Raw genomic sequence first — 27,799 nt, 5'->3', positions numbered from 1 at the left:
AATATATATTATATATATTATATATATAGATGTATTTTTTTTGGTAAGAATCTAGTTCTGAAAGAATGGTAGATGTTGTTTAGTTTTTGTTGTGTTTTGTTTTTTCCCTGTGGACTGGTAACAATAAACTAAAATTAAGATTTCATTGCTGTAAACTCTTATTAAGAAAAACAAATACACTCTTACATAAATTGGTGGAACCTAAACATTAAGTTTTCAGCAAGACGCTTCCTGAATGAAGTTTTAAACTTGCCCTTCAGGCAAGGGAAAAAACACAGCACTTTTCTGATTTCTGATTTATTTTCAGTGATTTTCAGTGATGACCATGAAAGGTGTTTGTAGTTAACATTAATATCAAGCAAATACTCTCTGGGAGAGACAAGTGTTTTTACTTACTGGAATTCACAGCTTCTTAGTCTGTCCAAAATATGAGAACATCTACAGACTATAGGAAATAATTATAAAGATGATTTTCTTTCTTTTAAACAACTTGCAGTTAAGGAAAAAAAAAATCAGATTAGATCCTCTTCAGCAAATCAAAGTATATTTGTTTATTCCGTGCAGAACAGCGTGGTGCAGATTTCTCCAAATAACTTTAGCTCCCAAGTAACCCACTACTCTACTAGTAATCCACAAACTACCATTATATACAACCTCAAAACTCAGCAGGCTATCTACAAAACCATGAATCATCATGTAGTGTACAAACAGATCTTCACACACCTCCTCTGCACAGATGAAAATGTTCACTGCATATTAACATTACACAAAGAATTTGTATCTTTTTTTTCTTTTCTTCAGATCTGAATTGTATGTTTGAATAAGTTACACAATTACACACCAAATACTTTCTATGTATAGACATGAAAAGGTTGGTAAAAACAAACTCCTTCCTGTTGAATTTCCTAATCTCAAATTGCCACATTTCAAACAGAAATATGTATAGAATATCAATGAGCACTGACATCCCATAATGGAAGACTATACCTTAAATTATTTTTTCATGCAATTCCATCATACATTCAATGGAATGACTATGCTGACATTGAGTATGTTGATCACTTTCCATAGACAAACAAATACCAGACACTAGAGTAATAAATGTAAAATATGTCAGTGAGTTTTAACAATGCTCATAACATGTGGCAGACCCTCTGATAGAGCAGTACACAAATGTTATACGTGTTCATTCCAAATCCAATATATTCTGTCTAAACGATCTAGAGGAAACTGTTGTTGAATCCATTCAACATCTACCTAACTCAGTGAACTCACACAACTATTAAAGGATGTTATCTAGTTACCAATAAGCAAAAATGTGTTTTTTTGTTTTTGTTTGTTCTGTTTAGTTTCTAATAACAGCTATTCTTCTTAATCCTCATCTTCATAGGACATCTAGAAAATACCTTCAGAAGGCAAGTCTGAAAACTCAGAAACTTAACTATATTCAATATAAAAACAAAACAAGTTTCAAGGAACATGTTTGATCTTGTACTGTATTACATTTCTCCAGATTTTATGCCCCTTATTCATGGTTACCTCTCTGTTTCATCTTCCCATCTTCCTATTTGTGTCCCACGAGGACTAGCAATTTCATTCACTCTTTCATTGCAGAAAATCTGTTCCTTCAGTACTAAAACTGCCCCTCACCCCAACTCCCTTGAGTATTATAATTCATGCAATTATTTAAGAATTGCTATGCATACTCTATTTTTTTTTGCTTCTAGAAAAATCTGCAAGAGGGACCATATGCCAGAAGGCTTCTTAATTTTATCCATCTGTATTAGTTAATAATGCTCCTAAAAGTAGCAACCTATTAATAATAGATTAAGTACCATTTGGCAAACATTATCTTTCACGATTAACTCCAGACTACATTCATATAGGAATATTCCATAATATTTTCCAAACTCTCTGCTGATGTTAAGAGAATATATATTGAAGAAATATGAGAAAATAAATTATTAACTATAACACATTCATAAAACTGCCACATTTCATTAAGCTCTCCACCTCTCTCATGAAGCAAAACACCAAAAAAGCATCATTACACTTTACAAAAAGCAAACAAGCCTGTAATATATCTTCCCTATTAGTCTGAGATTTTATGACAGGCAATGGATAAACTCTTAGTCAACTCCATTGATTTCAGACCATGAACCACGGCATCCTCAGATCAGTTTACAGATGAAATTTTATGACTAGGAAAGGTTCAGTTCTTCCAATCATGTACCAAATTATGGAAATGAAGACTCATTTGCTTTCTTCAGGACTGTCCAATAGTTCTAAGCGTCTTATTATACAAGTACTGGAAAATGAAAAAGTTTCTAAAATGATCTCATAAAAATGTACCTAAATGATGCTGTAAGACTTGTGTTGTAAAAAGATGTTATTATCTAAAAAAAAAAATAATATTTATGGCTTAACTAAATTTCAGAAGGTAATACAGAGCAATGTAAAAAAAAAAAATACAGCATAGAATACATAGAAACATCAGTATTTTCTTAAGTTAGTAGAGTGCTTTTATTGGGTAAGCACACACTTAGAAACATATACCATGTCCCATTGGTTTCTTAACAATTTCTGTTGATTGCCCCACTTAGTATATTGTAAATAATATAGCAATTAGGAAATGCAATGCAATGCAATACAATACAGTACAATAAAGTAATAGTATTGTAGACGGCACATAACCTCTATCAGATTGAAGTCAAACTTCTGCTTTTAATAGCAGTGGTTGGCTGCCTTAAATTCATAAAATAATATTTTTTATGTGAGTAAAAACAATTGGCATGTTATTTCCAAACATTCTAATTTATTATTTAAACTTGAATGATTCAAAATGGCATAAATGCTATATGACAAATGACATAAATATTTAAAAGCATTTTCATATACGCAGTACACATGTTGATATCAATTACTACATAAAATAGACATGTTCCAATATTTTCTGGATATATCTCACACTTTTAAAACACAAATATTTTAAAACATGAAATCAATTTTGAAGTAAAAGTGCTTATTCACTATTTTGAAGCAATGAGGCTCTGTAGATAGAGAGGAATCCTTAATTCAAGTTTTATTTCTTTTCATTATAAACTGTCTTCAAGGTAAATTTTAAAAGGCTCATGGGACTTTTTGCATTAAATATAACAATTTTTTTTTACCAATTACAGTAAGAGTTCTATAGTATTATTACATTGCATAACTTTCAAAAATAGTTTTGACTATAATTGATTCACTTTTCCAGGTTTTTGGTTATTGGATTTACTTGAATTTTGAAGTATTCTCCACAAGACTAAATGGGGCTGTTGAATCTCCTCTTCATTAGCATTCCAGCCCTCTATTTCCTTTCAGTGGAGGGAACCACAGAATCACAGAACAGTTGAGGTTGGAAGGGATCTCTGGAGATCATCTAGTCTAAACACACCTCAAATTTCCCATTGAAAGTTTTCACATATAGAGTGAAAAGATGTGATCAGACCATATATATACATGTAGATGCACATATATGTTACATAAAATTATAGAATCATAGAAAGGTTTCAGCTGGAAGGGACCTTAGACATCATCTAGTTCTAGCCCCCCTGCCATGAGCAGGGACACATTCCACTAGATCATGTAGATCTAGATATATGCAGCTGGAAAAGCAAAATTATTTATATTGATGTTATTGGCTGTGCCTGAACACATACTTCATGTAAGCCATCAGCTCTATGTTATGGTAGACATAACAGGTTCCTCAGACCTGGATCATAGCCCAGTCTGGGAAGATGTACATTCTGGAAGGTATCAGAATGGTGCAGTTGGTGGAAAATACCAAAATTGCCATATCTGAATCATAACTATGATGGAAAGGTAGTGACTAAAAGTCAATTGTCTTGCTGTCCTATAGCTCCTTAGGACCTATAGTGGCCCTAAGCGAGGAGCCCTTTGAGCTCTCCAGGGATCACAGCTCTCCATGACCCTTGATCTACCTCTGAACTGGGATGCCTCTCAGGGTAGATTCCTCAAGGTTCAAAGATCATTCATTGTACATGCTGATGAAGGAGAAGGGTATGTGATTCATGAGAAAAGGGGGGGAAGTTTGTAAGTGCATGACTGAACATTACCCCACCCAATAACCTGCAGTAAGTTTTGTGTGAACTTTGCCATTTTTGAATCTTTAACAGTCACTGTTTCGATTGTAGGAAATTCCATTGAATCATGTTAAATTGGCTTATGATTAAGTACTGTTAAGAATCATACAATGTAATCTTGTGATTTACCACAAAAAAATTAATAAATCTTAAATTTTTGCTAAATCAAAGTTGTGTAAAAAAAATCTATCTGTGACAGTCAGTCTGATTTTTTCCTAGTAGGTGCATATAAATTAGGATGGTGAGGCACTGGAACAGGTTGCCCAGAGAGGTTGTGGATGCCCCATCCCTGGAGGTGTTCAAGACCAGGTTAGAGGAGGCCCTGAGCAACCTGATCTAGTGGGTCATGTCTCTGCCTGTGCCAGGGGGGTTGGAACTAGGTGACCTTTGAGGTCCCTTCCAACCCAAGCCATTCTATGACTCTACAATATCAAACTGAGCAGAAAGGGAGCTGTGATAAGATAGTTGTCTAATTATGCACTTAATTTGGTCTATTATGTTTATGGAGATCTTCACATTCTTTAGTCAAAAAATAGTACAGCACAAATAGTAATAATTAAAAAAAAAAGAGCAAAAAACAAAGGCACACTTTCATAAATAAATCAGAGATCCCTTTAAAATTTACCAAGCTAAGAGCTGAAAGAAAATTGTGGAGGCTTTTGTTTTAAGATTTTTTACAAGTTGAATTTGTCTAAAAAATAACAGCAAAATCTCAGTCACAGAATTCATTAGTGTCAACTCCATCACAAATTCATATAATTCTGTCACTGTTTATCAGTTATTACATTATGCAAACATACATATGGACATTAAAGGTAGAATCTGTTTCTCATTCTCTTTTCCTGGATTTGTAAGAGAAATTAGAAGCTTCCTGAAGACTAAGGAGCCAATGTTGTTAAGCAGTAATATCTGTCATAATTCTGACACTAAAGCTGGCTTCTTTCTGTTAATTAAATGAGTCAGGAGATAAAATAAAAATAATTAAACAAACAAAAAGAATTTGGACACCCAACCTACTGCAATAGTCACACATGTTCTGATTGTATGTCCTGAGCTTGGACTCTCCTGAACATTGGCATTTATCTTAGGAGACAGTGTACTTCAGTAGATCTTTCGTAAGGAGAATAACCAAGTGCTGAGGACATTTAAACAGTATTTAAATACCTCCTGTTTTCCTCCCTTCTTGTTTTTTCCAAAAGTTGCTGTATTATGTATAAGTAATGCAAAATCATGAAAAAGTTTTATTTTGTAAATAACAGCACAACTTCAAATTCACTGAGCATCAAATGATCTATATGTGAGATATCACAGTCTTTCCTTGTCAGTATCATGTATTAAGGGTATTTGCTGAGCCTTCAGCAGTCATTACTAAACATCCAATGACAGAAAGTAAATGTATATATATTTGGATGTACTTACAAGAAGTCAAGTCTTCAGTTATATCATGTCTCTCACTTTGCCATACATACTGATTGTGCTAGACAAAAAAGAAAAAAAAATCTTTCCTCCAATTCTTTTTTTTATTATTATTATGAATTGATATTTTTGATGCCTTTAAGAAAGCTTGACAGAATGAATGTAAGAACCTTCCAGTTTTGTGTGCTTGTATGTCTATTACCTTTTTTTTTTTTTCTTTTGGCCAGCCAGACTGATTCGAAGTAAAAACAATAACACTAGCAAAAAACAAGAAATTGATAGCAGAAATTACTGTGATAACATACACTGAAAGGATGAATCATACCTGAAAAGAAACTACAGATAAATGTGCATTTATCAAGGTTTAAAAATACAGAAAATCTAATGCTTCACTCAGTTATTTTTTTTTCATGTATCCTAACTCATTTTCTACTGGCAACAAAGTTCAGCCATAGAGGAACACATGTATGTTCTCTGACCAAATGTCTTTTTACTGGAAAAAATATCTGGTAAGCTGTCACAAAAAATAATTGTTAAAATAAAAGGTTTGGAAATAACTCTATGCACTAGAAAATAATAAGTTGTCTGGACAATTTGATGTTCACCCATGAATTTTTACAAAATGCATAAGGAACTGCTAAACTGTTAGTTCTGTAGTTCTATAAGCTCTTGTTTAAATCAGCTGTGGTATTAGAATGACAGACAGCAGCTATTCATGTGACACCAACTTTAAAAGGATCTCTAACCATTGTATAATTTGAATTTCAGGGACACTGATAGAAAAATAAGGAATGTCATTAATATATGTATGAATACATGCAGTACCTACATGCTAGTTTGAAGTATCAAACTAGCTTCTGTAGAAGCAGTAATGCTCTTACAAGTTTTACCTGGGTCCTCTGAAGGAATCGCCATGTATATTATTATGTTATGAGCAATATGGACTTTGTTTTCTGATAAATCTTTTTTTACTTCTTCCATCAAAGTCTCTGAAAGAACCTGTCTAGTTAGAAAGGAAGAAGACCTTTAGTGAGTTAATATCTAGCTAAAAGATAGAAGAAGGACTGGAATAATTGGTTATTTATAATGAAGAGTGCTTTACAGGGAGAAGCGTCCCTGAAGAACCTGTGTTGCTGGGTTTGTTGTTAACTATTTACCAATGAAAAATGAGAATGCAAAATCTTTGATTTAAATTATTAAGTCTAATATGATCATACAGATGTAAGAAAGACCTCACTGAATGACTGAGAAATATATTTCAATGTTAATAAAATTAGATGATATTCAGTGTTGATAATTTTAAGAGTCAAGGAGATAGGAGAAAACTCCAAGCGCATAAAAAGCAATAGACTATAAATTAGCTATTATTTGGCTATTAACCCGTAGAAAAAAAAATCTCAATTAATTGTGACCAATTTTCCAAATGAAGTCATTAGAATACCAAAGAATATTAAAAAGGGAAACTTCAATTTATTATTATGAAAGAACCTGCAATCAAACAACATTTTGTTAAGATGTTATGCCAACTATATTTCAATACTACATTTGTTTGCCAAAAATCTGCCAGAATGCTTTTAACTTCTCAAAAGGTGCTGTTATAATGATTTCATTTTAATCCTCTTCCTTGTTTTACCATGCTGATTTTACTTTCATAATATATATTTTTTAATCCTAGTTAGAAAATACAGGCACAGGGTTTTTGTTGTTGTTGTTGTTTGTTTTCTGAGAGCCTTTCAGCATCTTTGTTCTGCAAGAATGGAAAATTAACCTTTGTGTACATATACCATAGTATACCACCACACTGATTGGATTTAACAGAAATATTCCTTATAATCATCGCTTGAATTACATGCTATAGATTAAAGGTGATACAGAGCAGATGCCTTGGCTTACATCTTATCTCTAGTTCTGTCTTTTGTGCATTGTTTATTCCTTTAGTAAGTCAATTATTGGTAATACATACACTCCTTCCAGATGTAAAATGAAGAATCAATTTTTTTTGTAATTTTACTTAATCAAATCTTCAGAGTGTGAAATTTTCCATGAAAATTGTATGCAACCAGATTAGAACCAGACTTTTATAAAAGAAAAAGCAATACACAGAAGCTTTGCAGGGTTTCAGTAATTTAGGCAACTTTTGCCTTCACAAAAAAAAAAACTCACAGTAGAGACTTCATGAGTACTCTTAACAACTGAAACAGTTTGTGGTTCTCTGATTTACTTAGGGGAAATTTAGTACTATAATTTTCTGCAGAGGGTATACTCTTCTATTCTTCATTACAGCACAGTATATACTGCAGCCATTAATTGGACTTAATAGGAAGACTGACGGGTCATTTGTCATGACTGAGATCTTATTATGTTTGCAGTTTATAAAGTAGTATTTTCATAAGGCAACAACAGCAATATAGCATAATGCTGTGGGATGAGAAGAAAAATGAGAGAAAGGGAAAGGAAAGGCAGAGAAGAAGGGAGGGAGGGAAGGAGAGAGGAAAGGAGGGAGGGAGGAAAGGAGGGAGGGGGAAAGATTGGGAAGTTGGTTCCTTTGTTCTGAAAACAACTCAGTGCATAGTCAGTGGATAGGTGATCTGTATTTCACACAGCTGTAAACTACAGAGCAATTGGGACATAAAGAGGAAGCAAAGACAAATCAAAACAAAATGTCTCTCATTTCATTCCCTGAAGCTATTTCTAAGTTGAGGATTGGAAACGAAAACATTGGATATCATCAATCACACTAGTTAAGCAAGCTTTTATTAATAAAGTACCATAAAACACGGTTTTAAGCAGTTTTCTTGTGGCTAGCAGAACTTTATATAACTAAACTACCCCATCCAACTGTGACTAAAATACACTTTGAACCAGGGATGATTCGTTGCATGAACTTTCTTATAAGTTTTCTTGTTGTTTAATTTTAGTGGGATTATTGCAGCCAAGCAATACGGTATAGTCAATTGGAATTACCTGAAAACTAATTCAAGTAATGCTATTTAATTCCCACGTTAAAATAGGGCTTACAAAAACTTTAATCCAAAATACATATCAATCGTTTCCCTCTTACACATTTTCTTTTAAAATACTTCCTTGAAGGCAAAGCTTTAACCACTTCTTATTTCAAACTGCACTTAGCCCTTGAGTGATGATATTTTTAATTGACATCAGAAGTGTGCATACTAAAAATATAAAGGTCTGCAAACATCTAATTCTATGCTTGGAATTACTAAAGTAACCTTTTCCAAAGGTTGTAACTAACCTTTTGATGATCCTTTTGTTAAAAAAAAAAAAAAAAAAAAAAAAAAAACTGAAGGATGACACTAAAGCTTGTTCCTGTAACATGAAATATTTACAAATGACTTCAGTGCTTTCTTTGTGCTAAAGAACCCCTTTCAAAACATTCTTATTCAGCAACTAGCTTCTGCTGATGTATTAAACATTTATATCAGAGTTAAACTTTTATAAGGTTTAAGGTTATAAAATATTAAGACGAGTTTAGCTTGTGATATGTTCTGCTTAAGAGAGAGCAAGTATATCTACCAAAAAGGAGAGAAGTGCACATTTTATTACATTATTTGCTTGACAGTGATGCTTTTCTGATTCTTTTTTTCTTACATATATATATATATTTGCATATTCACATTATATATATTTGGTTTTGGTATATGCTTGACAGAAAAAAAAAGGGGGAAATAAACTTTGAGTTCTAAAAAAATAAAATTATTACAAACATTCTTTCAAACTTACAATTAGTTGGTCTTGACTAATCCCAGAATTTCACCAGGCACTACTGGTTACTAGAGGTCAAATGTATTTAGCCACAATTAATAGCCAAATTGTCAACAGCTATGCAACACTCTAAGATTTGGCTTCCATTTCAATGCATCTTGCCTAAATTCAGACATGTTCATCCACAATACCTCCATGTAAAATTCTTATACACACCTCTTAAGCATTTTCAAAAATAATACAAATGTAAATGTTTCAGCCATGTTAGAAAATTAAATAATAATATTAAAAAAGAAAATTAATAAAAAATTACCTTCTCCTTAAGTAAACAAATGTGTATTGGATTACAAATATCACTTTCAATAGCAAAGGTAGCTTTAAAAATTATTTACCTTCTAGATTTACGTAAAATTATACACTTTCTGAATTTTCATTTTTTTATTACAATTTTTATAGTTTGCAGAATTTTTATTATAAAGATTTGTATTGTGTAATTCTTGTCCTCTACCATCTACTTATTATAGCTTTCTGCAAATGGACTTACATTTTTATCCTAAAGTCTTCTTTGTTGTAGTAGTAATTGTAAGTTCAAGTAACTATGTGAAAGACTAATTAAAAACTATTCTTTGCTTCTGCTGTTGCAAGTATGTGTGTGTATTCTGTTTTAATGAATTCTTCCTACTATTTTGTGTTAAGCTGATCATGCTCACTCTGCCTTCCCAGTAATAAAAGTACATTAGAAAAGTAAAATTAATATTCTGCCTTGCCCTGTTCTACTCTGTACTATTCTATACATAGAGAGCTTTTATGAAACCTTAGGATGGGCACTATAGACATCTAGGCAGTTCTGAAGCATGATCCATTCCATTTCACTGTAGACATTTGATCATCTCACATACAACATCTTAACCATGACTTACTTACAAGTATCCATCTCTCTTAATTGGCTATAAAGACAACATAGGAAGATGCACCAAAATAAGTCATCTCAGTGAAATGAACTGAGATACTCTGTAGTGAATACTGATCTTGCTTCCCATGTAATATGAGAACCTAAAAATGACTCTTGACACAAAACAGGAGCTTCAGTTTCTCACCAAAATCAATATTCTGCTTCATACTTGAGAATCTTCAAAGCAGACTTGTTTGTCTTCCCAACAAAGTAATAAATATAATACCTGTAGACAATCCTGGTTTATTTCCAGACCACCACTGTGGAGCCCTTCATAACAAGTTTTGGAGCAAACTTGATGATCTATCCTTTCCAAGCCCAGCTTTTTTCAGGTAACTTTTCAGATCCATGCATGCTAAGCTAGATGCAAATGAAAAATATTAGGTAGTACAAGACAACTAACATTTTTCATTTTACTGTTTTATTGAATAAAGACAAACTCTTATCATTTAAAATTTTCAGTCTTAGTGTATGGACAGATGGTAGCAAGGGAACAAGTTGACCTATCTTAAGATATTATTGTTTCTCAGCTGATATACAATAACTGCCCCTGCAAATGCTCTTAAATTGATGTAGCTATAGAGCAAAATGAATTAAACTGCCATGAAGACAGTAGCGGTTCACATTTTCCTTATAGCTATTTTTTTTTCAATTATTTTATTTTATAGTTTCTCAGATTTTTTAACTTTTTTTCAGTTAAAAAATCATTAGAGTAATTTACAGTTACTTCCAAATTAAAGGATCAGAGTTCCAATAATCACCAGTGCATTAAGGGAGGGTAGAGTTGTTAACCAAGACCTGGTTGTTAATATTCCAATTAAAAGTTTAGACTCTTCTATATACATGGAAAATCACACTGTAATAAAATTAACAAGTAAGCTTCATCAGAAATAACAGGGCTTGACTTCTTATATATATACATATACATATACACATACACATATACATATATACATATACACATACACATATACATATACACATATTTTTTTTTCTTCCTATCTCTAACAAGATTTTCTGTTCATCTTTTTATAGATACATGCTGTCCTTTCACAGAGCACTTTGGTGGTGGTATGCTGGCTGCCACGTTCAAATGAAGTGTTTTGCAAAACTTCTAGTAATATAATTAATATGGGTACAAACTCCAATACATCACATTTTGCTGATGTGATATGCACAGAAGGTTGGGTTGCAAGAGTTACAACACAAATTTATATTGAGATGGTACTGAGATCTCACCTGAAGGGGCATCAACCTTAAATATGCATACTCAGATGTTCAGGGATTAAAGTATTATGCTCTTATTTTCATTTTATAAAGTTATCTTGTTAACTTTAATTCTGTGGTGCATCTAAAGCAAGTTAACAGTAGTACTACTTGAGTAAAAGTAACCTAGGTTCATCCAGATACTTGAACGTCAGAACCCCTGTCACTTGCATAACCATTTGAAGTTATCTTTGGACTGTATATTCACAAATATCTGCATTTACTTATTTAACTAATGCACATACTTTCGTCACACAGAGAACTCCTTTTGTGCAGCATATGCCACATTCTCTTTGCCCAGATAAACTGTATACAATTGTTAGGTCCATTATGTTGGCTAGATGACCACTGGACCGGATGTCTTAATTTAGATGAATAAAAGTAAATTGGACAAATTCATTAGTAAATGAACACATCATTATGAAAACAAGCCTCAAATAGCTCCACTTATGTTAACTGCCTGTGTTTAATCCAAGAAAATTTGGCAAAGTTGATAAATTGTTTTGGAACTGATAATTCAACAGACAATAATAATACTACGAAAAGTCCTTGTAGATCAAACAGGGTTACTGAAAATTTAGTACTATTCCTCTTACCATTCTCCAATGTATGCCATTTCTCCTACATTTTCTAATTATAATGTAATATCTAACATTTTTTCTTTTATTCTTGGAAACTATTTTTACAATGTTTAGGTAAATATATTTCTAATGCAATGTAGAGATTTAAAAAGAAATGTCATTTTAAAAGGTCATATGGCAGGGACAACAGATAGCATGCAACTAAAGGCTTAGCAGAGTATAGCTGTTTTGCCCCTATTAAGCTTTTAACTAAAATGATATTTTCTGACACTACATTTTACTGGGTACTTTTTAGTAGTAAGGGATAATAGGCTTGAAATATTATGTTGATAGTAAACTATAAGCTATAATTTACAAATAATTAAAGATATTTGTTAAAAGGGTTTCCATCTGAAGCTGATTATTGTTATTTAAATCCTTGGATGTTGTCAATGATATACCATAAACATAGGATTCTAAAAAAAAAAAAAAAACAAAAAAAAAACAGGAAACTACTAAGATAATCATATGCAAGTAAGAGTGTCTATCAACAACAAAAATACATATACATTTTGAAAATATTCATGCCATGGTGAAATTCCAACAAATACGATCTGCGATCTCAAAATTAGAAAAAATATTTATATGTTTTCCTTCTTCACTAAACTTCTGACCATCTCTTCAACCATTTTGATGAGATTTTGAGATTAATAATTTATATGAATTATTTGAGATTATAATTTACCTAATATGACAACGCATTCAGCACCTTGAAAATTTGATGAACCAGCATTCAAATTAGTAAGTAAGAAGTCCTGATCAGTTCAATTCAGTTCATTCAATTAATTTAGTACTCATTTTTGTAACACTCTTTCAACTGTTTTATTTAATTATGATCTTTGAAGTAAAAATGTTATTGAAAACAGATTTTTTTTTTATATTCTGTATGGGATGCATCAATAATTTTGAAAATATGTTTAATTTTTCATTTTAAATCAATAAATCATACAATGAAACCAGTCCTTCCTATTTTATTTTTTTATAAAACATCATTTTCTTACAAGAATGTTTTCATAGAAGATTCATTATGATCTCTGGTTTAGTGCAAAAAAAAGACACATCAAATCTTTTTGTCTGACCCTTCCACAGTGAACAGATTTGGACTAGAATGATCACATTGTAGAGTAGAGAATATAATTTTTTTCCCTTTTAACAGATTTTTTTTTTCTCCTTTATATTTCATAAAAGCCTGTAGGAACTTCCTATAGCAAGGATTTATTTTAAAAATGAGACATTATTATTTAAATTAATGTGAAAAATACTTTGAGGGGTAGAGCAAATAAGGGACTGGAAAAACAAAACAAAACAACAGTTTAAGTTTCATATCACGTTATCACCTATTACAAAGTGAACCTTAGAAAGTGTTTGTTTTTTGTTTTATGTTGTTTTGTTTTTTAGGAAATATGCTTTTAAACTTAATAGCATATAGTTGTTCCCCCCCTACACACTCCCCCTGACCCCAGTCCCCCTCCCCCCTCCCTCCCCCCAAATCTAACTATTTTACTTTGACAGCTGTAAATTTACTGGAAGATATAAAGAATGTATCTGAAGCTCCTGCTTCAGATTTATGGTATGTTATATGGTGTTTTCCAATTTCCAAAAGAAAAATGTACTTTTTCTGAGCTCCGCCAGAGTCTACCTCAATGTATTTTTAGATAGAAAGGCAACATTATTATTTGTATGCTTGTTTTTCTGGAAAAAATAGAGTAAGTAATTAAAAAAAAAAATTTAAAAATAAATAAATAAATACAAATCAGTTAGTAAACTATTACTTAAATACTTTACTATTACTTAAAACCCATCTCTTTGGCATTTAAATATTGTCAAAAGGGCAGAGGCATAATCAAGAAAAAAAAACATATAGTCAACTGAAGGATTCTATTCTAGGCAATAACTACATCCAAAAAGATTTAGAAATCTGTTGAACAGAACAATGTTCTGGCTCAAAGAACAGTGTTTGGGACATATAATCACAAGAACATGACCTCTGAATAGAGAGGCAGCATTGCTTCTGAAATTAGTACTATTAATGGTTTCCCAGCTTGTCTCTATATACTTACATGCACAACTACATACAAATATGCGTATGTTGAAATAGATAGATTCTTCACCTTGTAACATGAAAAACCAATTGATTATTTTTCTGCTTTATTTAGGCCATTACACTTCTCTTCAAAACTTTTAGCAAACAATGTTTTCTGCATATTAGTCAAAGCGCCTATCATCTGCTTGTAACAGAATGCACACACCATCTGTTGCTCCTTTTTTTTTTCAACTGCTGCTTTCATATGCTAACATAAAAAGTAAAACAAATCAAAATAAAAATCCTGAAGTGTATTTGAGCTTCTCCTACCATGCAGTAACACAGGAGGCTCTGTTTAGAATACCGAGACAGGCCAGAAAAAAAAAAAAAAAAAAAAAAAAAAGACCTTCAAGAGTGAAGTTATTTGACTTCACCCTGAAAAAAAATAAAAATAAAAATAATATGCCTTGCCATCCTATCCCTGTGTTGTAATATAATAATTACTCTGTAGGAGGAAAAAAAAAAAAAAAAAAAAGTTATTCCCAAAATTCACTCTTGAGATTAAATTGAGATTAATCTTGCTATTTTCAGTTTTGCGTATCTTAAACTTTTCATTGATCTTTTCAAAATGCTTTTGTGTCATTCACAATTCCAATACCACAATACCAGAGATTTAAGAAACATCTGTATCAGTTCTTAATCGCTGTGATTTGGAAGGAAACCTTCCAATGATTTCTCCTTTGAAAGGAAACTTTTCAGAAGACAGTTCATAAGGCAAAACAAATACTTTCCTTTCATAATTGTTCTCTTTCTTTTTTCCTACATAATTCCCATGCACCACTACACAGGAAACAGGACAATTCAGACAGGAGTCTCCCTGATTAGAGGAGGTGTTTGGTTCTGCAAGTTACACTCTCAATGCTGTGCACTCTCTTATTAAGAGAGTATTAAGAGCCTAGCACATAAAAAGATCTGCTGTCAACTGTGAGCTTTGGTAATGCTTGCCTGTGATGACGAGTAATGAACATAACTCACGTGAAGAGTAATAAACATAAGAAGTTAGATGCTGGCAAGACAGGTGGTACTAGAGATACTTGGTGCTATTAGGAAATTATAAAAAAAATACTTTAAATCTTTCTTTTGTATCTAATTTATTATTAATTTATGAAATCAAAAAGCTTAACAATACTTTCCACAATCCTTTCAAGATAAAAAGAGAAATATGATATTGAATGGGCTCACTGGGGGAATATCAGGGACAATGGCACCCAAAAAGGGGCCACACAACAATTGTCACAACAAATGCAGTGTTAGGGGAACTAAACATACGAGTTTTGATTATAAACGTTATTAATTAATTAATTTATTTATTTATTTTTGTGAATATTGTAGATTAATTTACTGCAACATTTACTTGATGAAGGTCTAGGGTCTACTCTTCAATGACTCAGACTCAAAACAGCTAGTTCCAATTTACAACAGTTTTCCCATGTAATTGTTATTTTTGCTTAAGTTCTGTCTTTAAAAGAAGAGATAATAGCACTAACAGTCACTTCAAATTTCCTGAAATTCTAAGCTTTTTAAGATATGAGAAGTTATGAGTATATATGTTTAACACCTTACATGATGGGTACTGACTTTCGTTATGGGAATGCATGAGATTTGCCACTCACACTAAAGTAGAAGAGTGGCTCCTGTAGAAGAGCCGTAAGGATGCAATGATGAAGGCATAAATGGTAAAGAGTGGATGTACTTATGCTGTAAAAGATATTTTTAAAGAATGTAAAACTGGGATGATAATAATAAACTTCTAATTCCCATATGAAAATTTTAATTTTTTATTTTTATTTTTTTTTAAACCGTCACCATTTGTAGCCTGGCTGACAGTTTGTGAGAGATTATTTACATGTCATGATTGGCAGATGTTTGTCTAACCTATTATTCTAATCTCTGATGTTAAATAGTCCACAGTACTTCAAGGAAATCGTTTCCAGTGCTTCACTATCTACAGAATCAATTACTTACCGATCGTCTGATGTGTGATTTAAGCCCTTTAAATCTTCTCCAATACTTCCTTCATAGGAAGAGTAGATCAATATTTTTATCAAATATTAAAAAGAAAAATAAAATCTGTTTCCTATGCTAATTTTGTTTTGGTATGGTATTTCCTAAAATACTGGGATTTTTACCTGGAACTTCTTTACCTGGAACCTCTTTAATATCTTTATCGATGATCTGGATGAGGGCGTCCAGTGCACCCTCAGTAAGTTTGCAGATGACACCAAGCTAAGTGCGTGTGTCGATCTGCTCGAGGGCAGGAAGGCTCTGCAGGAGGATCTGGATAGGCTGGAGCGATGGGCTGAGGTCAACTGTATGAAGTTCAACAAGGCCAAGTGCCGGGTCCTGCACCTGGGGCGCAACAACCCCAAGCAGAGCTACAGGCTGGGAGATGAGTGGCTGGAAAGCTGCCTGGCCGAGAGGGACCTGGGAGTACTGGTTGATAGTCGGCTGAATATGAGCCAGCAGTGTGCCCAGGTGGCCAAGAAGGCCAACAGCATCCTGGCCTGTATAAGAAGCAGTGTGGCCAGCAGGGCTAGGGAAGTGATTGTGCCCCTGTACTCGGCTCTGGTGAGGCCGCAGCTCGAGTACTGTGTTCAGTTTTGGGCCCCTCGCTACAGGAAGGACATGGACGTGCTCGAGCGAGTCCAGAGAAGGGCGACGAAGCTGGTGAGGGGTCTGGAGAACAAGTCTTACGAGGAGCGGCTGAGGGAGCTGGGCTTGTTCAGCCTGGAGAAGAGGAGGCTCAGGGGCGACCTTATCGCTCTCTACAGTTACCTTAAAGGAGGCTGTAGAGAGGTGGGGGTTGGTCTGTTCTCCCACGTGCCTGGTGACAGGACGAGGGGGAATGGGCTAAAGTTGCGACAGGGGAGTTTTAGGTTGGATGTTAGGAAGTACTTCTTTACCGAAAGGGTTATTAAGCATTGGAATGGGCTGCCCAGGGAGGTGGTGGAGTCACCATCCCTGGAGGTCTTTAAAAGACGTTTAGATGTAGAGCTTAGCGATATGGTTTAATGGAGTACTTAGTGTTAGGTCGGAGGTTGGACTCGATGATCTTGAGGTCTCTTCCAACCTAGAAATCTGTGATACTGTGATACTGTGATACTGTAACTTCTCCAAACAGTCTTTCTTGATTGGCCTTGACAATACAGCAGAGCTGAGGCTCAATTATTTAAACTTGTTTTGCAGACTATGTATCTGTTTATATATTCCTATGATTATTTTTTAGCAACAGCATGTCATTGTTTACTCATATTTTACTTGCTCTTTACTAACTGCAAATCTTTTGCAGAACTGCTGTCTAGTCATTTGATCCCATTGGGTATTTGTGCTGATTATTCTTTTGACAAGATGAACTATTCTTCTGACAAGTTGAACTGTTCCATATTCATTTTTTAGAGGATCTCTTTTTTTTTTTTTTTTTCAGGATTATTTTGCATTCTAAGTCTGTCTGTAATATCCTGGTGAATCCTCTAAGACTCTTTTCATGTTTATTTTAAGAAGTATATGCTTTATTTCATTATTTAGCCATTAGTGACTATAATTACTGGGCCCCAAAGAAGTATCTGAAGAATTTCAGCTGATACAGTCTACTATTCTGACACTGAACAATAATTGTTTTTAATTTTGCACATGAAAAAGGCTTTCCTCTTGCATCCATTTTATAGCAGTTTTGATAAATTCCTTCCAGCCTAGATGAACCATACACTTTCATCTACATTTCAATCCTCTCAAAAAGTATTATATTTTAGAACAAAAATAATATTTTAAAGTATATATTAAGAGTTATGATATGCAAAACTCAATTCAAGAGGCTTAATTATAAACAAATATGTTGGTGAAGGTATTGGTGATTAACAAATGGTTGCTTATTGAAGTTTTTTTTTGTCAAAAATCTTTTGAAATGTGGCAGTAGTCTCAGGTCCTAATGTCTGTCAACAGAATACTGAAACAATTTCCAAAAATTATTCCCATTAACTTAAGATACTAAGAACTATTTATTCAATTTTCTTTCCTTCTGTCTCCCTTTTTCTCCTATCTTCTTCCTTGTTAGAAATCCTATTTTAAAGTTGTGCTTACTATTGCTACTTTATTATTATTATTATTTCTTTTGAGGTATTTTTATTCTGAACTTCAGAATCGGTATGAAAATTAGGCTATCACTGGGAATAAATTGATAATAAAGATTAAGACAAAGGAATTGACAAATAATTATCAAACAAAAATTCAACTAGAGTAAATAGAGCCAACATGTTATGCACGGAAGTTGTACATGACGCGTAGTACTATAAAATTCTGTGAGAAATCTTTTTGTAAAAGGAACCTTTCACAAATTCACAAATGACCATAATTCAATTGCCTGCATAAAATTATAACAGTATGTATGGAGATGAATAATGAATGGATGGATACTAATGTTATTCCAGATTCCAGTTTATAAGAAGAGAAATAACAAGGAAATTTGAGAAAAAGTGGTGAACCAGATCAACCTGAAGTCATGGATTAGTGACACACCTAACCTGTCTAAAACATAAAAAGAGCTTCTATCTCTGTATACAGACAGAAGTCTAAGAAGAGCAAGTTGTGTATGTGAAATTTGTGACACATATTCTTGCAAATACAGATGCACCTTTTGCGTATTTTCTTCATGTTTGCCCAAGAAATATAAAGCAACTTCTATGCCCTGAAAGAACTTCATCAGTAAACTGTAAAATATTCTAAGAGACAGCTTCAACAAAAACACACAACAGAACAAACATGCATTATGTATGCATCCTGTATTTTCTCTCCTTATGTATTTCTACACCCTATTTATACAGTTGAAGAGTGCCAAGAAAGAATTAGGAGACAAAACAGGATTCAGCCCAAGGACTACATTCTGAAAAGACAGTGTAAGTGCTTGAGTATACCTGTCCAGATTGAAGATCTGGTAAATTTTCTGTTTGTTTTAGGGGTTCCTCTTTGAGCTTTGCACAAAGCTACACTACAATAACAGCAAAAAAGATACCATAGGGTCAAAACAGTGTTGCTTTTCCCATATGGTGGAGTGGGAAGGAGGGTAAAAACAGATGACAGGCAAATCCAAGCATTATAGAAGGTTGAGCATTCTAGTGTTGTTAATACAAAGTAAAACAGAAAACTTGACTGATGCAGTTTAAAAAAGAATGAATGCATTCCACATAGTGAACACAGGCACTATTAGGCGTTAAGAAAGAAAATTCCTTAACTTGGCAATCAATTCAGTGTGATAAAGAGTATTGGTTTAGGTTCAAGAAATAATTTTAAGTGGCCATCTGTAAAAGACATTTATGTCCTTCAAACTCATTTTGAGATAATGCCAAACATTGAAACAATGCCAAAGAATGAAAGATAAAATCTCTTTTCAATCAGATCTAATTGCAAATGTTTCATTTCTAATACTCAATTTTATGTAGCAAGCTGAAGCAAATAATTCCAAACATGTCTGGCCTCTTCAACCACTAGGCAGAGAGCACAAGGGCACAGGGATAGATGCCGCCCGAGCATTCTTTCATTATGATCACAGTTAATAAAGCTTCTGTCTGACCTGTCTTGAATTCTACTTGCATTTTTACATGCTTAGAGCCTTAATATTCCCCAACAACTGCAAAGGACTGGAGAAAGAAGAAATAGGAGGTTTGATTAAAACTGTGGTTTGGAAGAACAGGGTACACATGACAATGACCTGTGATACTCTACATGTGTATACATATATATATATTTATGACTATGTAACTGTAGTGACAGTCTAAACTTACAGTAATCCTCACCACTGCTAGCACAAGTAGTCAGTATTAAGTTGTAAAATCCTCAAAGTGAAATAGATTTTATAGAATTATATACATTGCAGATAACATTTCTTGTAGTTGATGAAATAAATGAAAACCACAGGGAAAAACAAGCTCATTAAATCAAAAATATGTGTTGTAATTTTCAGATAGACATGAAAATGAAATTTGGAGAACCTTTTTATTGTTGTTTGTTCTGAAATAAAATGCTTTCTTTCATTTCTTATTCTGCAGTACATTACAGAGTGTTTTAGAAGTGTAAACAATGTTTTAACTGTTTACAGTAAAAATTAATATTTTAAAATTTATTTTGAAACTAAAGATTGAAAATAGTAAGACCTAAAAAATAATCCTTTTAAGTAAAACACTGCTATGAAAAATCAAGATATTTTAATATATTTGTATCTGTGTTTGGCTTAAATTATTGGTACCTTTTAGCTCCTCCTGAACATCTGAGATTAATTTAGGACATTTCAGGTAATGCCAGTTTATTACAATGTAGCTGCTGAATGACACCAATAAATTTAGGTGTCTTAATTGCACGCTGAATATCTTTCTTAAAAGATAAATCATGGAACTGATTCTCAACTATATTGTTTTAAAGTCCTGGGAACAGCAATGTTTAGTTCGAGACCAATAAATGGTAATTGGTGATAGCCAACAAGGGCACACAAGCGGAAAGTCCTGTTTAATGAACTTAATTTCCTTTTACAACATTACCCATCTAGTTGACCAAGAGAGACCAGCAGAGGTAATCTTTTTGGATTTCAGCAAAGTTTTTGTCACCATTTCTCACAGTATCCTTCTATCTAGCATAAAGCTAGACAAATACATAATACAATGGGTGAACAACTGGCTGATAGGTCAGGCTCAAAGGGTTGTAGTAAATCAGGCTAGTGGCCAGTCACTAGCAGGGTTCTGCAGAGCTCCATTTTAGGGCCAGTTCTCTTTAATGTTTTCATAAATGATCTGGACACAGGACTCGAATACATACAAAGTAAGGTTGCAGATGATACTAACTGAGGAGGAGTTGTTGACTCCGTTGAGGGTTGAGACGCCTTGACAAATTAGGGAGATGGGCAATCACCAACCACATAAAGTTTAACAAGAGCAAGTGTGGGATTCCACACCTGGGAAAGGGCATCCCTGGGTATACGTACAGGCTAGAGGACAAGAGGATGAAAAGCAGACCCACGGAAAGGGATCTGGAGATTCTGGTCAACAGCAAGTTGACTATGAGTCGACTGTGTGCCCTGGCAGCCTGGCAGTAACCTGGGGTGCATCAAGCATAGCATTGCTAGCCAGTTGAGGGAAGTGATTGTCCAGCTCTACTCAGCATTGATGGGACCTCACCTCCAATACTGTGTGCAGCATGGGGCACTACAATGTAAGACACAAAACTATTAGAGAGTGTCCAAAGGAGGACAACAAAGACAGTGAAAGGTCTAGAGGGCAAGATGTGTGAGGAACAGCTGAAGTCACTTGTTAGCAGAACTGCCACCCTGGACTTACAGAAGGCAGACTTCGGCCTGTTTAGGAGACTGGTTGGCAGAGTCGCTTGGGAGAAGCAGTCTTGAAGGGTAAAAAGAGTCCAGGAAGGCTGGACACTCTTCAAGAAAGAAATCCTAAAGGCACAGGTCTCCCACATGCCAAAAGATGAGCCAGCATGGAAGAAGACTGCCCTGGCTGAAGAGAGAGCTGTAGCTAGAGCTCAGAAAGAAAAACAGAGTTTATGACCTTTGGAAGAAAGGGTGGGCCACTCAGGAGGACTACGAAGATGTTGTGAGTCTGTGCAGGGAGAAAATTAGAAGGGTCAAATCCCAGCTGGAGATCAGTAGTCCAACTGGCTACTGCTGTTTAAAAACATTAAAAATGTTTTTATAAATACATAAACACGAGAAGGAGAACTAAGAAAAATCTCCATCCTCTACTGGATGTGGGGGGAAACACAGTGAGGAAAAGGCTAAGGAACTTAAAGCCTTCTTTGCCTCACTCTTTTGCATCAAGACCAGTTGTTCTCTGGGTACTCAGCCCCCTGAGCTGGTAGATAGGATCAGGGAGCGGAATGAAGCCCTCATAATCCGTGAAGAAATGGTTAATGACCTGCTACACCACGTAGATGTATGCAAGTCTATGGGCCCAGGAGTACTGATGGAGCTGGCAGAAGTGCTTGCCAAGCCACTTTCCTTCATTTATGAGCAGTCCTGGCTATCAGGGGAGGTCCCAGTCGACTAATGGCTAGCAAATGTGACACAAGAAGGGCCAGAAGGACTGTGGTGGTTTTACTCAGGTGGGCGGCCGAGCTCCACCACAACCGCTCTCTCACTCCCCCTCCTCAAAGAGGAACGGGGAGAAAATATGATGAAAAGGGCTCAAGGGTTGAGATAAGGACAAGGAGATCGCACAGTAATTATTGTGACGGGCAAAACAGACTCAGCGTAGGGAAATAGTAAGATTTATTACCTATTACTGACAAGCTAGAGAAGTGAGAAAAAAAGGAAAGAAACCAAAAGCACCTTCCCCCCCATCCACCCTCTTCCACCTCCTCCCCCCGAGCGGCGCAGGGGAACAGGGGAATGGGGTTTATGGTTTGTCTATAGCGCTTCTTCTCCGCCACTCCTTCTCGGTCACTCTCGTCCCCTGTGCTGTGGGGTCCCTCCCACGGGATGCAGTCCTTGCTGAACTGATCCGGCGTGGGCTGCCCACAGGCAGCAGCTCTTCAGGAACTGCTCCAGATATGGGTCCGTACCACGGGGTCCATCCCTCAGGAGCAAACTGCTCCAACCTGGATCCCCCACGGGCAGCAGCTCCTGCCAGGTCACCTGCTCCTGCGTGGGCTCCTCTCCACGGGCTACAGGTCCGACCCGGAATCTGCTCCAGCAGGGGTCTTCCACAGGCCACAGCCTCCATCGGTGCAGGTCCACCTGCTCCACCGTGGTACTCCATGGGCTGCAGGGGGACAGCCTGCTTCACCATGGTCCTCACCACAGGCCGCAGGGGACTTCTGCTCCGGCACCTGGAGCACCTCTCCCCCTCCTTCTTCACTGACCTTGGCGCCTGCAAGGCTGTTCCTCACTCCTCTCACGCTCCCAGCTGCTGTGTGGCACAGCATTTTTTTTTCCCTGACTTAAATATGCTCTCACAGAGGCACAAAACAACATCACTTACTGGCTCAGCTCTGGTCAGCAGTGGGGCCCTTACCAAACATGGGGCAGCTTCTAGATCCTTCTCACAGAGGCCACCCCTATGGCCCCCTGCTACCAAAACCTTGCCATGTAAACCCACTACAAGGATCTGGAGAGCTACAGGCCTGTCAGTCTGACCTTGGTGCTGGGGAAGCTAATGAAGCAGATTATATTGAGTACCATCATGCAGTACTTACAGGACAACCAGGTGATCAGGTCCAGTCAGCATGGGTTTATGAAAGGCAGGTCCTGTTTGATGAACTATATCTTCTTCAACAAGGTGACACGCTCAGTGCATGAGGGAAAGGCTCTGGATATGTTCTACCTAGACTTCAGTAAGGCTTCTGACACCATTTCCTACAGCATTCTCCTGAAGAAGCTGACTGCTCAGGGCTTGAATGGGTCTATGCTTTGTTGTAGCAAGGTGGGGATTGGGCACTTCTCCTAAGCACCAAGTGATAAGATGAGGAGAAATGGCCTCAAGTTTTGCTGTGGAAGGTTTAGGTTGGATATTAGGAACAATTTCTTTACTGAAAGGGTTGTGCGGCACTGCAGTAGGGTGCCCTGGTAAGTGGCTGAGTCGCCATCCCTGGAGGTCTTCAAGAAATGTGTAGATTTAGAACTTAGTAACACGGTTTTCTGGTGGACTTCAGTACTAGGTTAAAGGTTGGATTAGATGATCTTAGAGGTCTTTTCCAACCTGAATGATTTTACGATTCTATGATTCTTTGTTCAGCTTAGAGGAGGCTGAGTTTTAACTTAACTGCAAACTTAACTGCAACCTCGTGGCGGCCTACAGTTTCCTCACAAGGGGGAACGGAGGTGCAGTTGCTGTTCTCTTTGGCAACTAGTGACAGCTAGCTAGGGAACAGCATGAAGGTTTGTTAGGGGAGGTTCTGGTTGGATATTAGGAAATGGTTCTACACTAAGAGGGCGATTGAGCACTGTAACAGGCTCCCCAGGGAAGTAGTCATGGCGCCAAGGCTGACGGAGTTCAAGAAGCGTATGGACAACACTCTTAGACATATGCTTTAATTTTTATTTAGTCCTCTGTGGAGATGGAATTGAGGATCCTTGAGGAGCTGGATCCTTGAGGGTCCCTTCCTGCTCAGTATAATCTCTGATTCTATGAAAAATGTAATTTTATCCAATGCTTAAAGTACATAGACAATAACAACAACGATAACTGTCAAGTCTTGATTTCTAGTGTGTTTAGTGGGCCCATGTTTCAGAGCAGCACCCTTACATTTATTAGGTTGAGGGATATGCTCTTTATTAATGCTAAGAAAATCTAAGATTTAATTATATCTGTCCTTTTAGAATAGTTTGAATTTGCAATGTAGACTTCAGTTGATGTTCATTTTCTCAAATTTAATTGAACATTAAACATTTAAATTGAACACTCAAATCTGAATTAGTCACTGTAGACTACTGTTACACTCAATGAAGAAAAAATGGGCATGTCTGGATGACAATTCCTCTTATTCTAAAATGGACGTCTAAGAAAGAGATAAGATAAATCTGCGCTGACAGAATGAATTACTCAAACTTAGGTGTCACACTGACCCATTAGATACAGCAAATGGTACCATCAACTTGGCAGCAATTCAGGAAAAAGATCAGCAGAACATAGTAACAGTGGGAGCTGGAGAAGAAACAGGAATTGGAATTCTGTTAGAATTCCATTAAAACTGTCAAAGGAGCTGAGAAATGTTCTGAAGGATACTGACATATGAAGAGTAGGAAAGAGTGTCAGAGAAGAAGAACGAGAGGTCTGATGAGTTGTTAAGGAACTAGAGGACAATCAGACTTTATGAATTTTAATTGGACTGTGTGAAAGCATTTAGGAAGGAATACAAGAAAGAATGGACAGTTCTGTGGCACAGTAAGTAGCCTGGTGAGTAAACTAAAGAGGCAGATAAGATAAATCAGGAAAATCAAGTAGGACTATCTGCATAAATAACTCAGGACTTGATAAGACAGTCAGAAAAAGGTCAAGACTGTGCAAAGGAGAGTAAGGCTAGGATAAGATCTAGAACGAGTACAAATAAGTACAACAAAAATAGTTTAGAGAGGATAGAATAAATGGAAGTAAGTCTGGGAGTGACAAGAAGAAAAGTGTATGAGTGTGTGGTTGGCACTAGGACCTCAAATGCGGAAGAAAATTCTAAGGACTTGCTATCCCTTCAACAGTTGTATCCCCAAATCTTTTACAGAGAGGGTACACAGTCACCATTGTAATTATCCACACAAATAAGAACTTCCTTTTACTACCAGTTATTTTACTGGTTCAAGTGGCAGTGAGATATAGAGTGAATCCTGAAGTTTCAGACCTGCATCCTAGTGGATGACAAAAGAAATAGCAACACATGAAGTGACTTGTATGTTCTATTTCCATTCATTTCTAAACCCAAGCCAAAACCAGCCAACCAACCAACCAAAACTATTTAAAAACCCACATTGGAAATGCTATTCTTAATGTAGCAAAGACAAAGATTTCAAAGTTAGAAAATTGCAGAACTAGATTGTCCTTGTCACCTTATTTTAATTCCATCTGTATGTAGAGTCTTTAGCTATAGGATCATGAACTATTTTTATCAGATACTATTGCATGATATGCACAGGACAGAAGTCCTCTGAGAATAAATCAGAACTGTGGAGTAAAAAATCTGTGGTGTGTGGTACGTCTGAAACCTGTCCTTTTTGTTTTCAAAGTCAAAAGTAGAAGTATAGAAGTAAGGAAGTTATATAACCATTTTAAAAAGTTTCATAACTGAGTTGAAAAGCAGTTTTGTGGTTAAGGCAAATTAATTATTCTCTTCTGATTCTGTAACCTAGAAATGCAGAGTTCTGTGTTAAATATTCCAGCCCAAGCGCTAAATTATATTCCAAAAAGAACATTCTATATGAGATAACAAAATCAACAGAAAACGTGAGTACCTGTAAGTTTAATATTTATAGTATCTAATTCTAGGATATGGCTATCACAGTAGAATCCACAGTTAATATTTTGGTATCTAAAGAATACCAAGTGGACAGAACCTCAGAATGGCCATTGCCATTTTTGGTTAAGAACATTCTAAAGGTGTGACAGCTCATAGGATAGACTAAGAAATAGGAAGGTGTGATTCCCCTCTTTTTTGTAAGCATAGATATTTGCATATCTAGATGTATCTTTACTTAGATACATTTACTTAGATGCATGTACAGTAGTATATCGAGTAATTACAATGTAAACTCTGATGATGATTTTATCTAAAGTTCATACAATCATCACAGTATTTTCTCATGATATTAGAAAACTGCACTGAAATTCTTCTTTACCCAGACAGGTTTCAAACTCATAACTTTCTACAGCAACATGCTAACCACAAGATTGTAGGGTGCTAAGAGAAATGGAGCTAGTCTTGGAAGTGGAAGAGAATAAAGGAGAAAAGCATGCGAGATTTGTGGGGTCAGTACAGAAAGATACGAAAGAAATGCTTATCTTGATTTCATAGTCTAAAAATATACATGTTTATGTTTCTGATTATACTTTGATCATTATTATTGTTTCTTAAATAACTATTTAATTTTAAAAATAGTTGTGAAACAGACTGGTAAACAGCCTTTGAATTGCAGAGTTAAAGTTTAATTTACAAAATTACTTACAAAATTACACTCTTTAACATTTTGGACTCCAATTTATACTGAATTCTTTACTTCCCATTGTCAATTTCAACAGAAATAGTTGTAAATGCTCTTCCGTCATGACTTTTTCTAGTGAAACAAGATATAGGTTTGAAACTCTTCTTTGTAAGGAGGGCACAGAGATCAGCTCTTTCAATTCCTACTTTTTAGCATGCTATTATATGGCATATAATAGTGGGAAGACTTGCCACCTTCACTCAGAAGTTGTATTTTCAAATACCTGTACATTTTATGAAAGACTTCTGTACTGTCAGTGATTGTTTTATGTGGGCTTGATCTATCTAGTATATCCTTCCTGCAGCTGTCTCAAACAAAATGTTAATTGAATTCTGTGTTCCTCATTCCTCTTGCAGACAGTCAGAAAAATCTGGAACTGGTTTGCAGAAGTGCTGATCATTTATGGGTGCATCTGAGAAAACAGAAAGTAGTAGGAGAAAAATGTTATGTGCTCTAAAGCCAGCAATTCAAGTTTTTGTTTTGTGGCTGCTTTTGCTGGTGGTGTTGGTGGTGGTCTTGCTTTGTTTTGGTTTTGTTTGTTTTTATTGTTATCTATGTTTCACTTGCCCACTGTAAAATAAAGAGGTAGTAAAGACAAACCCATGAACAGTTTGTGAGGCATATACCAAGTGTTGTGAACAGTACTGAGGGCTCATGAGTAATTACGTCATCACAGAGAAGGTTTGGACAGTGTAAAGTAAGCGAAGTATCCTACTATTCACCGAGCAAGGAGGACAGAAAATACTGACCACTTGAGTATTAAATGCGTACCATTCATCTTGTGGATTGATTAATAGATTACATGAAAAAAGCTAACATGATCATGGAAAAACTCCATTATAAACACATAGGAGCTCATGGCTACACAGGAAATATTTGCACTCATATTTTCCAAGCTTTGTTGGGTTGATTTATAAATCT

The 27,799-nt window shown here is 35.4% G+C and overlaps 1 protein-coding gene and 1 long non-coding RNA gene across 3 annotated transcripts in view; both read right to left on the bottom strand.

Moving 5' to 3' along the window:
- KLHL1 (kelch like family member 1) overlaps window positions 1-27,799 on the bottom strand; it is a gene marked incomplete at its 5' end in the record, with an annotated part of 257,350 nt that overhangs the window by 226,092 nt on the left and 3,459 nt on the right. The gene's annotated exons all lie outside the window — the stretch shown is intronic.
- Window positions 313-25,307, bottom strand: LOC308180188. Its single transcript, XR_013940796.1, has 4 exons — window positions 23,389-25,307; window positions 9,300-10,593; window positions 5,562-5,619; window positions 313-5,085 (listed from the first exon to the last, which is right to left on the bottom strand). It is a non-coding gene; the product is annotated as an uncharacterized lncRNA (long non-coding RNA).

This window comes from Anser brachyrhynchus (assembly GCF_964034855.1).
Source record: "Anser brachyrhynchus genome assembly, chromosome: 1".
Classification (NCBI taxonomy): domain Eukaryota; kingdom Metazoa; phylum Chordata; class Aves; order Anseriformes; family Anatidae; genus Anser; species Anser brachyrhynchus.
The sequence above is the reverse complement of the archived record's forward strand: the minus strand, read 5'-3'. Positions and strand labels throughout refer to the sequence as shown.